This window comes from Lepisma saccharinum, chromosome 6, assembly GCF_977018435.1.
Source record: "Lepisma saccharinum chromosome 6, izLepSacc3.1, whole genome shotgun sequence".
Lineage (NCBI taxonomy): Eukaryota > Metazoa > Arthropoda > Insecta > Zygentoma > Lepismatidae > Lepisma > Lepisma saccharinum.
In genome coordinates, this window is record NC_139234.1 from 4,125,276 (window position 1) to 4,137,783 (window position 12,508).

Genomic DNA, 12,508 nt, shown 5'->3' on the forward strand with positions numbered 1-12,508 from the left:
ACATTTCAACATGTTGGTTGGTCTCACTAGAAATAGAGACAGAGGGTCTGGATTGATTGCTGTTAATAGCAGTAGAGGTAGAGGGGGTAGATTGGTTGAGGTCATGAACAGTACTATGAACAGTAGGAGAGACATTTTGTTTGTGCTTATTATGCTCTTGTGAATAATCAACCCCAGTTGATTTATTAGCAATGTCTTCCCCCAATTCATTGGCAACAGCAACAAAAATATCCTGAGTATCAATGTTTACGGTTTTGTCTATGTTGTCAATCGAATTATTTCCCCCAGTTGTACCCAAGGCCAAATCCAAATCATTGAGCACACCTTGAGTGGATATACAGCTACTTTGACTAAATTCTCCGATTTCATTTCTGATTTTATTCAACACCTCTTGGGTGCTTATTTCAATAACCTTCTCAAAATTAGTAGTACTTCCAGTTTCCATTTTTCGAAGATATCTGAAAATTATAAAGTTCAAAATTACCTAACAACTTGTCAAGTAGTCACTCACTCCATCATTAATCTATATAAAACTGTGTTTGTAAAATTGTCTCCAGCCCCCGATTACCCCATCTATGCATAAAACGGGCTTCTAAACAATTTCTCTGTTTGCGCACTGCGGCTGATTGGAACTAGTGCCAGTTTTTAAAAACTAATTTAAATACATACATATGACACCGCTTCAAACTGTAGACCCAGTCCCGATTACCCCATCTGTGCATAAAGCGGCCTTCTAAACAATTTTTTTTCTGCATACAGCGGCTGATTGGAACTGGTGACAATTTTAAAAAATTATATAGATACATATAGCTCTGCTTCAAACTGTGGGGTCCAGTCCCGATTACCCCCTTTTTGTGCATAAAACGGTCTACTAAACAGTTCATCTTTTTGCGCACAATAGCTGATTGCGACTGGCCTTCTAAACAATTTCTTTTTTTTATGCACAGCTGCTGATTGGGACTGGTGACACAGTTTTTAAAAACAAATGTCAATAGATACATATGACTCCGCTTCAAACTATATGTAGAGTCCCGATTACCCCATCTATGCATAAAACAGGGTTTCCAAACAATTTCTATTTTTGCGCACAATGTTTACGGTTTTGTCTATGTTGTCAATCGAATTATTTCCCCCAGTTGTACCCAAGGCCAAATCCAAATCATTGAGCACACCTTGAGTGGATATACAGCTACTTTGACTAAATTCTCCGATTTCATTTCTGATTTTATTCAACACCTCTTGGGTGCTTATTTCAATAACCTTCTCAAAATTAGTAGTACTTCCAGTTTCCATTTTTCGAAGATATCTGAAAATTATAAAGTTCAAAATTACCTAACAACTTGTCAAGTAGTCACTCACTCCATCATTAATCTATATAAAACTGTGTTTGTAAAATTGTCTCCAGCCCCCGATTACCCCATCTGTGCATAAAGCGGGCCTCTAAACAATTTCGCTGTTTGCGCACAGCGGTTGATTGGTGCTGGTGACACAGTTTTTAAAAACAAATTTATATAGATACATATAACCCCGCTTTGATTCGAACCCTAGAATTTTTTATTGCAGTGTTAATTTTATTCCATTTCAATTTGGTTCACATCTTATCGTTGGTGAATTCTACTGTTGGTTGAGCTACATTGGTCAAACTACACACCAGACACACACGCACTAGAGATTAAAATTAGTAACCATTAGAGAAGTAGGGTAAGCAGTTTGAAATAACAGTTAACTAGAAAAACAAACTTATATCACGCACTTACCTCCAGTTGCATTGTGGGGTTGCAGCAGAAATAAATAAGTATAGCAGCGAAACAATCGGCTTAACTTTTTCTCACTACAGAGCACAGCAAACTGAGTTTTTGAAACTATTTTTGAACTTAAAAATACTGAATAATCACTTTCTGCTGGATGGGGGCAAAAGTTGGACTTTACTACCTGTGACTCGGGGAATTCTTAAATGCGCCTTTTCTAACAAATGAACTAGAACTCTATGGGAAAAATGCTTATATCAGAGCATTTTCATCCAGTGGGCCGAAAAGTTATGCATTTGAGGTAGTAAATCCAGACAATACTAATGTTACTACTGTTTGCAAGGTGAAAGGCATATGTCTAAACCATAAAAACAGCAGCACAATCAATTTCGAATCACTCACCAATGCTATTCTCAACAACACCTCCTCTTTAACTTTACTCAACTCGAACAAAATCGTACGCACAAAAACACATTCCGTTGTTAGTAAGCCGGAAATAAGGGTTTTTCAGGTGGTATATACCAAAAGAAAAAGATGTGCATCAAGTTTCGAGACTTTACCATATGGATTCAAACAACAGAAAACAGAATGAGTTAATTTTGTAATGCAGTGGAATATATTTTTATTAGATTAAGTTAATGCTATCCTTAGTAATAGTATATCTGTGATTTGGTCAACATACAAACTGGATACCAAAACAAATCTCATATTATATGTAAATGTTAAAGCTTTTCATTACCAAATCTGTTACTTAGTAAAAAATAAAAGTGAAAACCATTCATTTGAAACTATTTGCTGTCATTGAAATATAATTATGCAGCCGCTATAATTTTTTGCTTATTATCAGTGCAAATCTGATATTATGTTGTGCACTTTAATGATGGAGTGAGTGACTAGTTGACAAGTTGGTTCTTCGGTGCAACGTTGTATGGTACAAACGGCTTTGTGCCCCTCTCCAACTTAAAAAAAAAAGAGGCCCCCACAGATGGTAGCCACGTTGATGTCGTTGTGGGGCTTTCTACAAAAAGCTACCTGTACCAAGCCCAAAAACTTATTTTGAGATGGCGAATAAAAACTTTCCATGCCTGTTGACCTTTAGTTTCCTCAACACACATACCCAGTTGTAATCGAACCCTCGACCCCCCTTTGGTTTCAAAACACATCTGTTTGTGCATAATGGCTAATCGAGACTGGTAACGCATTTTTTAAAAAATTCGATACTATTATTTATTTTTGGTTTTAAAACATAGCATACATTAGTGGTAAAGTCTTTGCATTGTAATCAAAAGGTTCCAGGTTCGATATTCGTTGAAACAGCTTTATGCATTACGGTTAATCGGGACTGCGTTAAAAAAACGCCAACATTAGCCCCTTGGTTGCAAAACTCCAAAATCACCCCATTTTCTATTTGTGTATCAAAAATAATCAGGGATAGTAACTCACTTTTTAAACAAATCAATGTTATTCTGCAAATTTGCCAGCATTGGAACCCAAAACCTTTTGAATACTAAACAACAATATCAGCTATTTTGTTTTGCTTTTTGAATATCTGTTCGTGCTAATCGGGACTGATAACACACTTCTTTTTTATTTAAACAGAAAATCATTATTAGGCACTTTGACAACAATTTCTATGTATATCTCCAACATGTCCAAATGCCACAAAGGGGGAGGACGTGTTCGCCAAAACGCAATAAATGGGGACTAATTCTGTAAACTAAAAAAAAAAAATTATAACTAGAAACTCGAACCTGGAACCTTTCGAATACTAAACACCAGTCACAGCCATTTTGTTTTGATTTTTAATATCTGTTCCTGCATAAATACTAATGGGGACTCAACACACTTCTTTTTTATTTTATTTTAAAAACAACATCATTATCAGCCAATTTGACATTGTGAATCGAACCCGGGGGACCTTTTCATTACAGCATAAACATCCTATTTCCAATTAGTTCATTTTCTCTTTGTGCACAAAAAGCTAATCGGAACTTTTAAATAAATACAATTGAATATACAATTTTCACCAACATTGGGAATCGAACCCTCAACCACTTGGTTAAAACATCTCGCGGAATAAAAAACACCACCCACGCCGCGCCGCCCCCGCCCCGCGCCGCGCCCCGGTCGCCGCCGCCGCTAAACACAAAACGCGGCCGCCATATTGATTTTATTCAAATACTATTTATGCACAGATGGACTAATCGGAACATATAATGGCGGGACAAAACAATTGGCCTAATTTAACTACCTAGAGAATCGAACCCGCGACCTCTTCATTACCAGGCGACAACAATAACCACTAACCCAACTCGATTTTCGAACTCAACCATTTTGTTGCCTTTATTTACACACAGGCTAATCGAGACCATTCAATATTTACATCGTCGCCTTGTAATCAAGGGGTCCCAGGTTCGATACTCGGTGGAGGCACATAGTGGTCCGAATCACCACTTTTCAACTGTAGCTCCAATCCTGATTAGTTTTGCCGTGCATAAAGTGGACTTAAAAAAACTAACTCAATCTATCAATCAATCAATATCGACTCTACCAGGAATCGAACCCTCGACGCCTCTTGTTTTACAGAGCAATAACCTTAGCCGCTAAGCTTTCGGGGTAAAGCACCTTCGGCGCCATCTTTAAATCATTTTTTCATGTCTTTGAATCATACGCAATGGTTGCGCGCGCATTTCCTCCACACACACACAAACACACACACACACACAAACATACGCACGTGTTAGGTTAGCATACATCAAGAAACAACGTGACAAATCCATTGAGCCCCTCCCCCCACCGCTTCCGATGTCTTCAATGTGATCAGACACGTTCTCCTGACTCAACAATAAAACCGCTCGTGGCCCGCTACGACCCGATGTAACATAACACCAGCCGCATCAAATTTTTGCTGACGCGTAGAAACGAAGTGCTGTCATTCTACTCAGCTGATGGAAGTTTTGTCTTCGCCGGGAACAGTCTTCACTGTTGGGGTTTCCATTACATCCCAGGTATTGGCCTCATTGTTCATTTCCTGGTTGGTAGTCTCTAGTTTGAGGTTTTCAGCTTCCAGCCTCCTCACGTGGTCAATCCAAAGTTGTATCTTAGCGATTCAAGTACATCCGGTTTGTTTGAAGGGGCAACACTTTGCAGTTCTTCACAAGAGCACACATTTATCGGGTTCGGTGAGACTAAAGCGGTAGGTTTCACCATTGGGAAAGGTAGCGGAGAGTCAGGCTTCACAAACACCGGGACAGAAGTAGTAGATACTAACTGGGTCTTGTCCACGCTAGATTTTATCGACACACTTTTCCTTGAGGACACCTTGCACAAATGCAAAATTCCTGGATGACTTGGGGAATATGGTAAAGAGCTGTATCCCCGCTGCAGATCATTGGCCGCCATGCACTTTAACAAAGCACCTTTCCACTGACGAGCTGGTTTCCTCCTCCTTCCGAGTTCTTCGGAATCTCGCAGAGCTGGTGGTATTAGTTTAATGCATCTTTTCATCCTTGGCACAGGCTCACTTAGAACTTTCAACTTCGGGTTGGCTAAGGTCAACTTCTCCTTCAGTCTCTTTTCATCCGGGAACACTTTACGACTACAATCCATTGTGATGAAATCTCAGAAATACTTCTAACGCGTGGTTGACATGTTCAGTTCTCCTCCTCGACTGAGCTTTCATATATTGAACTAATTCTTAAATAAAGAAAGAAGCACAGCTGTGTGCCACCAAGTTCAACAACCGACAATCTCTTAAGATTCGAAAAGAACACATTCATATAAACCTCAACATGTATTAATCCTTCACAATTTGTTACCCTTACACGTCTCAAGTTAAAGCTTTTAAAATTTATAAAACTCTTTTTTTCATTGTTGCTAACCTATATAAAATAATGTAGTTACTTCGGCAGATTGAGCATAAGTTACTCATTACATTTAAATGGCTTCCTGCAAGCTACTACTTAAGCCTTTATACTTGGGATTTTTATACCCTCTTCATCTTCGGAGACACTCGCTCTGGCACGACTCTCTGGCCTTACTGCACTCGAAAGAAAGGTACTCTGACCACTATATACAAACTTAAGCCTTACCAAAATACATTCATTTTTGCAATCTCACTGCCACGAGTCTTTCATCGGGATCTTCAACAGTTCTATCATAAGCCACAACATTACCTCCTTGGAGTCTTATCTTCTGTTCTTCATTTTCATAATAGGGTCAAACAAAACAATACATATTGCTGATCAAATCATAGTCCTTTGGGAATTACACATATTCTTCAGATCTTCCATTTTATCACCACTGTACTGTCTTATGCTTCAGTCTACATTTTTTTTATTATTTTATTTTTTTTGTTCTGGATCCCGCTTTACAAGTGCCAATATTTATGCATCTGGCCAAAATTCAGGTGCCAAAATTTAAGCAAAAGTGCTCACTTGCTCAAGCCTGTTCAACTATTGGTCCCAACTTTATTATTTATGCAGCAGTCTCAACGTTTCATGTACAAAATTTACAACAAATCAGTCACATTAATCTGTCGAGCCGCCAGAATTTAAGCAATGGTCGTGGAGCCAATTTTATGCTGTCGGGCGCCAATAATCTACGCAATGGTGCTCACTCACATTCACTGGACAGTCCTTTTAAGGTCCATAGCACACGGTTCCGTCGGCTTCACTTGATTCCACAGTTCTGTCAGGCTCAAATTAATTTCACAGTTCTGTCGGCTTCAATTAATTTCACAGTTCTGTCGGCTTCAATTAATTTCACAGTTCTGTTGGGCCCCACGTTGTGAGCACCATTAATCTATGCAACATCTTCCGCTTAGGATGGCCTCCACTCCATCGTCGTATGCACCAGCACGGCGAGCACATTGCGGAGAACAACAACATTTCGTAATATGCATAAATTTACCCATAATGCTAACTGTCTCTTCAGCGATCAGGTGTTAACAGAGCTTCTCCAAAGATATCAGATGAAATGGGACCAATAGCTGTTACCTCAACAGAACAACAGGTGATGAAAGTTTATATTCCAGTTTATTTCCTTAACAAAATATTAATATATACACGTTTTAAAAAACAAAACTACCCAGGGTTAACAATAATAAGTACCTTGAGAAGCTTACTCATTAATCTTACTAAAATTATCCTATACATATTTACAAGTAGGAAAACGGAAAAACACATTTCTTACTTCAACTGGCTTCTTACAAAGCAACCGAGATACTTTCCCATTATTTGGTGGGATTAAGCCGAAACTAAATATTATAAGGGCCTTTTATCTCTTTCACCAGAAGGTGGAGTTCAACTTCTCTATGGTGCTTAGACTATCGCCTTAGCGGAGAACACCTTCTCTTGCCCGAAAGCAGAGTGGGATTCCTCTATGGTTCTTGGGACTCTCGCCTTAGCGCAGGGCACCTTCTCTCACCCGAAAGTGGAGCAGAAATTCTCCTCGGTGCTCAGACTCTCGCATAAGCAGAGGGCACCTTCTCTCCTTTAGGTGTTTGGTCTCTCACAGTAGTGGAGCACACCTTCTCTCGCCTGCAGGCGGAATCTAACTAACTTGCCAGCCAAGCTTTCGCCCTTATATACAGTCGGCGATGCTGGCGTAAGCAAGCGGGAAAATATTGAACTACCTATATTAACATTAAATAGTTATCAAAGTTAATTATACGTAGAGGTGGATCCATCTTTACTTGTGACGATCCGAGTTCGTTACAATCTTGAACTAACAATATTTACATTAAACAGTTACAAAAGTTGATCATAGAAGCTAACAAAGTTAGAGGTGGATCCGCCTTTACTTGTGACGATCTGGGGTCGTTACAAATAGCTAATCGGGACTGGACCTACAATTTAAAGTTAGATCGAAACCAATGTGCCATGTACCTCCCCCGTGTATCGAACCCAGGACCCCTTGATTATAAGGTGACGATGTTACCACTACGCCATCAGGGATGCCCGTGTCATAGAAACGTATGAAACATGGAACGTGAAGTTCAACCACATATTTCATATGACCAATGCGAACACTACTGGTGGACCACCAGCATACCACACATCTTTTAAAACCTTCCTTTGTGTTGTAGCGCCGCCAAGCTCCCTTAGGTGCAACACAAAATGATGTCATATAGTTTTGAGCAATATCCATCCAAATTCAAGGTGGGAGAATTTTTGTCTCGGGAAATTCATGTAGCATATGGATGAGAGTAGCTGCAGTATCAAAACGAAAGAGGTATCCATGGAAGGTTTTCAAGCACCAGGCAGGCTTTGTACGTAAACAAATCTTATAGTTTTACCTGTAATAAATAGCTTGCACGAATGTTTTCCATAATACGGAATCACAGACTCAAGAAGGCTGAGCTACTGAACAGGCACAAAATGTTATTAAAATAAAATATAAATTATAAGCAATAGAAATAAATAAACCATGCAAAAGACGAGAAAATCCTTTACAACATAAAATGTCTTGCTTTACGTGCAATAATAAAATAATAAATAAAGTAATTGTTGAAAAGGCCCGTAGCTACTGTATCTGCATAGTGTTACCATATGGTAACGTCATCTTTATGAGCAAAAATCAAGCAAGTGATGCAAATTCTTGAACAGAAAACTACATAAGTTTTTAATTACATGTGTTTACTAAATGTTGAAAACATTCAGAACTATTTATTTTCCTGTAGTTTACGGTTATTACAAGCATAAGAAAACAGTTTTTCTTTGTGACGTTTCAGGAGAACACACAAATGTAAGCTTTATGCTTCCTAGAGCGACTTCTGGCACTAGGTTTGCCTACACACTCAATACAGACAAGCCTCTAGCACGAAAGTGTGCAAATGTTGAGCGTTACCATATGGTAACGCTATGCGTTTAAGGGTTAAACATCTTTGATCTCACAAAAAGTGACCTTTTCTGATCACTTCCTTATTAATTATAATAACAGCACAAATATGCAGAAACAAATAACTATAGTCACTATTGTGCAGTGGGCTGTATAAATATAAACAACCTGTCAAATTGTCCATTGTCAGGTTTAGTCACTTTGCATATGCAATGAGAAGTTGAAAAACAAACAAAATGCCAATGAAGCATTTGGCAACGTCTGCACTAGCATTAATAAGCAAGTAAGAATTATAGTTATTATTCTTATTAATAATAATATTATGTTTTGTTGGTGAAATTATCTAATTAGGCCTGTTGTTAGCATTATTGCTCTGATGGTGCCTGTTGCTGGTCAACACAAACAAGATGTAGCAATGGAAAAATTATCTGGTAACATTTATTCAATCCATTGTCCAATATTGTTTTAATTTATTCCGTGAAATTTTGTTAGGTGCTCTTGGGTTCAATTCCCAGTGGGAGGCATTTAAGATTTAAACTGTAGGTCCAGTTCCAATTAGAATATCTGAACATAAAGTAGTCTTAAAATAAAGATCGGCTATGCTACCACACCTGGTAAACATTAATTTAATTTTCATAAATTTACTTCCAACAAATTGAATGAAGACATTTTACACCTCCTGCATGATTTCTTGATTGCTAAGGCTTGAAACATTTCCGACATGAACGTATGGAAATATATAATGAGGGAGGTGGGATGCTCAGGGAAAATGCATCGAGAATGGTAGAACATATATTAGCACTGATGATCGAAGAGGGAGAGGCAGATGTTAAATTGTTAGCTACCATGCCCTCTTCCCAGTAAAAACAGACAAGAAATTAATTGTGAACCAAATAAACTCCACCCAGAATTCAAGGTTTCTACAATGTCAAGGAAATTGGAACATTTCCTGTTCTGAAGATTTCCAGACTTGGGAAATGATGAATTTTTCCTCTCCCATACCTCGGAATTTAAAAAATAATTCCATACCAATCCCATCCCAACCCAAAAAATTCAGCCCCACTGCTTGGCGAAGAATTTTAAACTTACATTTCCACCAACATTTCAATGTTTTCTGCAAACAGTCATCCAGGCACCACGTAACAAAATGGTCAGTGTTTTTACCCCTGATGTGAACAATCCTGGGTTCTATCTCCAAATTGTCAGTGTTGTCCTAAATGGCCTTGCAGGGGTGTGTGTGTAACCTCTGTGGTTAGCACAGTGTGTTACTACGCCAACGGTTATGGGTTCGAATCCCAGCCTTGGCATGGCTGTTCTTAGCAAGTGTTCTCTCTCATCATATCATCATACATCCTTAACTTCAAGAATAGCCAAAAGTGCCAGAGAAACGAAGTATAATAAACCAATTCAATGAAGCAATCACACCTTGCAGGGTGCCCACTACACCACTGGATATAACACAGTAAAATCCATCTTTAACAAGATAATTAGCCAATTGAAAAAGAAAAGTCTAAATAAAATATTCATGGCTAAAAAATTGTAAAGTACATAATTTAACAGCTCTTTGAGGACCAAAGTCTACCAAGCAGGTTATCTGGAACATTTCATACCCGAGTGATACAACAAACTGCTCATGTTGGTTCAGTCTGTTGATTGTGCACGTGCAATGAATGCTTTTCTACAGACTGGTAAGGAAAGTGCATATTCCATTTTGTGCAGCTTGTGGTTGTATCCCCTGTAATTTACCACTTTGGCATGAAAGTCGTATGTGTCGTATGTTGCTTGTGACTTCAGTCTGAAAGCTCCGTAACAATTCAGAACTCAGAACAATCACGGTTAGCTTTGTCAGTACACACCATTAAAGTTATTTGGCTATGGAAGAGGATCCATACAAAAAAAATGCTGATAATCAATTAATAACATGACATCAGCTTCTAAATGCATAAAAAACAGACACCACTACTGAAAATACCTTAAAAAAGAAAACAGTCTTTATTTTATAAAAAATACATTAACAATTTTCATCATTTCTTAGCTTTTTGAAATGGGGGCAATGTATTTTAATTCACATTGCATATAAAAAACACTTTAAACCTAAAAATATCACTACCTGAAGATGACAGGACTAACGGAATGACTATATATTTGATTTAATGACTAGTAGCTTGTTACTGAGCTGTTTTATATATATATATGTACAGAGAGTTGCTGTACAACACTGATAATCTTCACAACTTGTACTCGTAGAGGTCATCAAAGCAAACAACTAAACAATAGATTCTGCATCTATTGAACAATATTACATTCTATGTTTGGAAGAAGAGTTCATATAAGAATTTTCTACTTTTCTTTTACAAACTTTCGACCCTTTTTTTTACTCTGGCTGATCATGACAGTGAGAGAGAATGTTGAACTGATACAACAGATGAAACATTACTTCAAATTTGAACCCAGCATCATCAGGCTGATCTACAAATTTCAGGACAAATACGTGACTACTTTGTACAGAGAATGAACAGCCAACTCTCGGGATAGATATGAATATTTTTACCTTTTCTGCGCCTCTCTAGGTTAGTCAAAATGAAACATCTGGCCAGGACCCCTGGTTGCATATCATGCTGTGTAAGACACTCAGATACAGAGGCTGACAATGCGAGTTCTGATAACACTTTCTTTCAATTGGTTGTTTGAACTCTTCTGTGAACCTCCCCAATGGCATATTGGAATGCCGTTGCTTTGTAGTCACATAATGGTTCAGATCCCACTTTGAATTGTAGCCCCAGTCCCAATTAACCTACTTGTGCATAAAGTTTACTTAAAACAAAAAACAAAATCTCAACTCGAGCTCTACTGTATCATGTACAAAGGGCCAAGTGCCATCTGTGAGAGATACAAGGGAACTGGCTGAAGTAAGTCATCAGCCTTAGGTGTAGAGACAGGAAGGATCAACTCTTCTCAAACATCTGTACTAGGGATTAGATGATATTCAGTGTGCAATTTCTGCCTGAGGAATTTCATCAAAGACAATGTTTATGTTCATCCACTTCCACAGACACTGCCAGAATTGCGAAACGTCACACAAGACGTGCATGAGAAGGTTTGGCTAGAATGGAAGTACAGCCTGGACATCTGTCGTGCATCGAATGCATTTAAGGTCTGTGTAAAATGGCAAATATTCCTCTTTCAAATGGTGATATCATGTATTTCTGTTCACTATTGGTGAAAATATGGCCTTACAAAATCAACCAATAATTTTTACACATCCTATATATCACATTACATACCAAAGGAAAGGAAGACGTAAAGAGCAACCAGACAAACTTAACACGTCTTCACTCAACAGCATATATATACAGTGGTTTTCATGGTAGTGGCCCGCGAAGTGGCAGCCAGCTTGCCGGGCACGTGGGAGATTGTCTACTGGGATTTAGACCCACAGCTGAATACTGATCTTGGCAATGGACGTGTCAGTGCTTCAGTATCCAGATAGCTGATATCCAGTTTCCATGTGTTTGTGAAGTGTTAAGGTGTTAACAAGTGTTTTAGATTGTTTTCTTTTCGTTTAAGTATTACTGGTGCTTTTCTGCACTCTGATAATACCACACTATCGGTACAATTTAAAACAACGAATTTTTATGTACAACTCTGTAATGATGCGATCATTACTGGATCCTTTTTTATGTTATAAATTGTGTATGTCTATGTATTCCTGTACGTTTGGGTTCTTGGCCGTTGGGGAGCGGTAAGTTTCCAGTAACGGTTTAGCTCATTAGCGGGGCCTATAAATAGGAAGGGCAGCGGAGCAGTGGCTCTCAGATGTTTGGCGGAGTACAGCAATGTAAGAGGTATCTTTTTCTCTGTGGGGAGCGGCTGGGCGAGCTTTCTTTCCTTATTATGTGAACCGACGGCGGGGAAGTTAA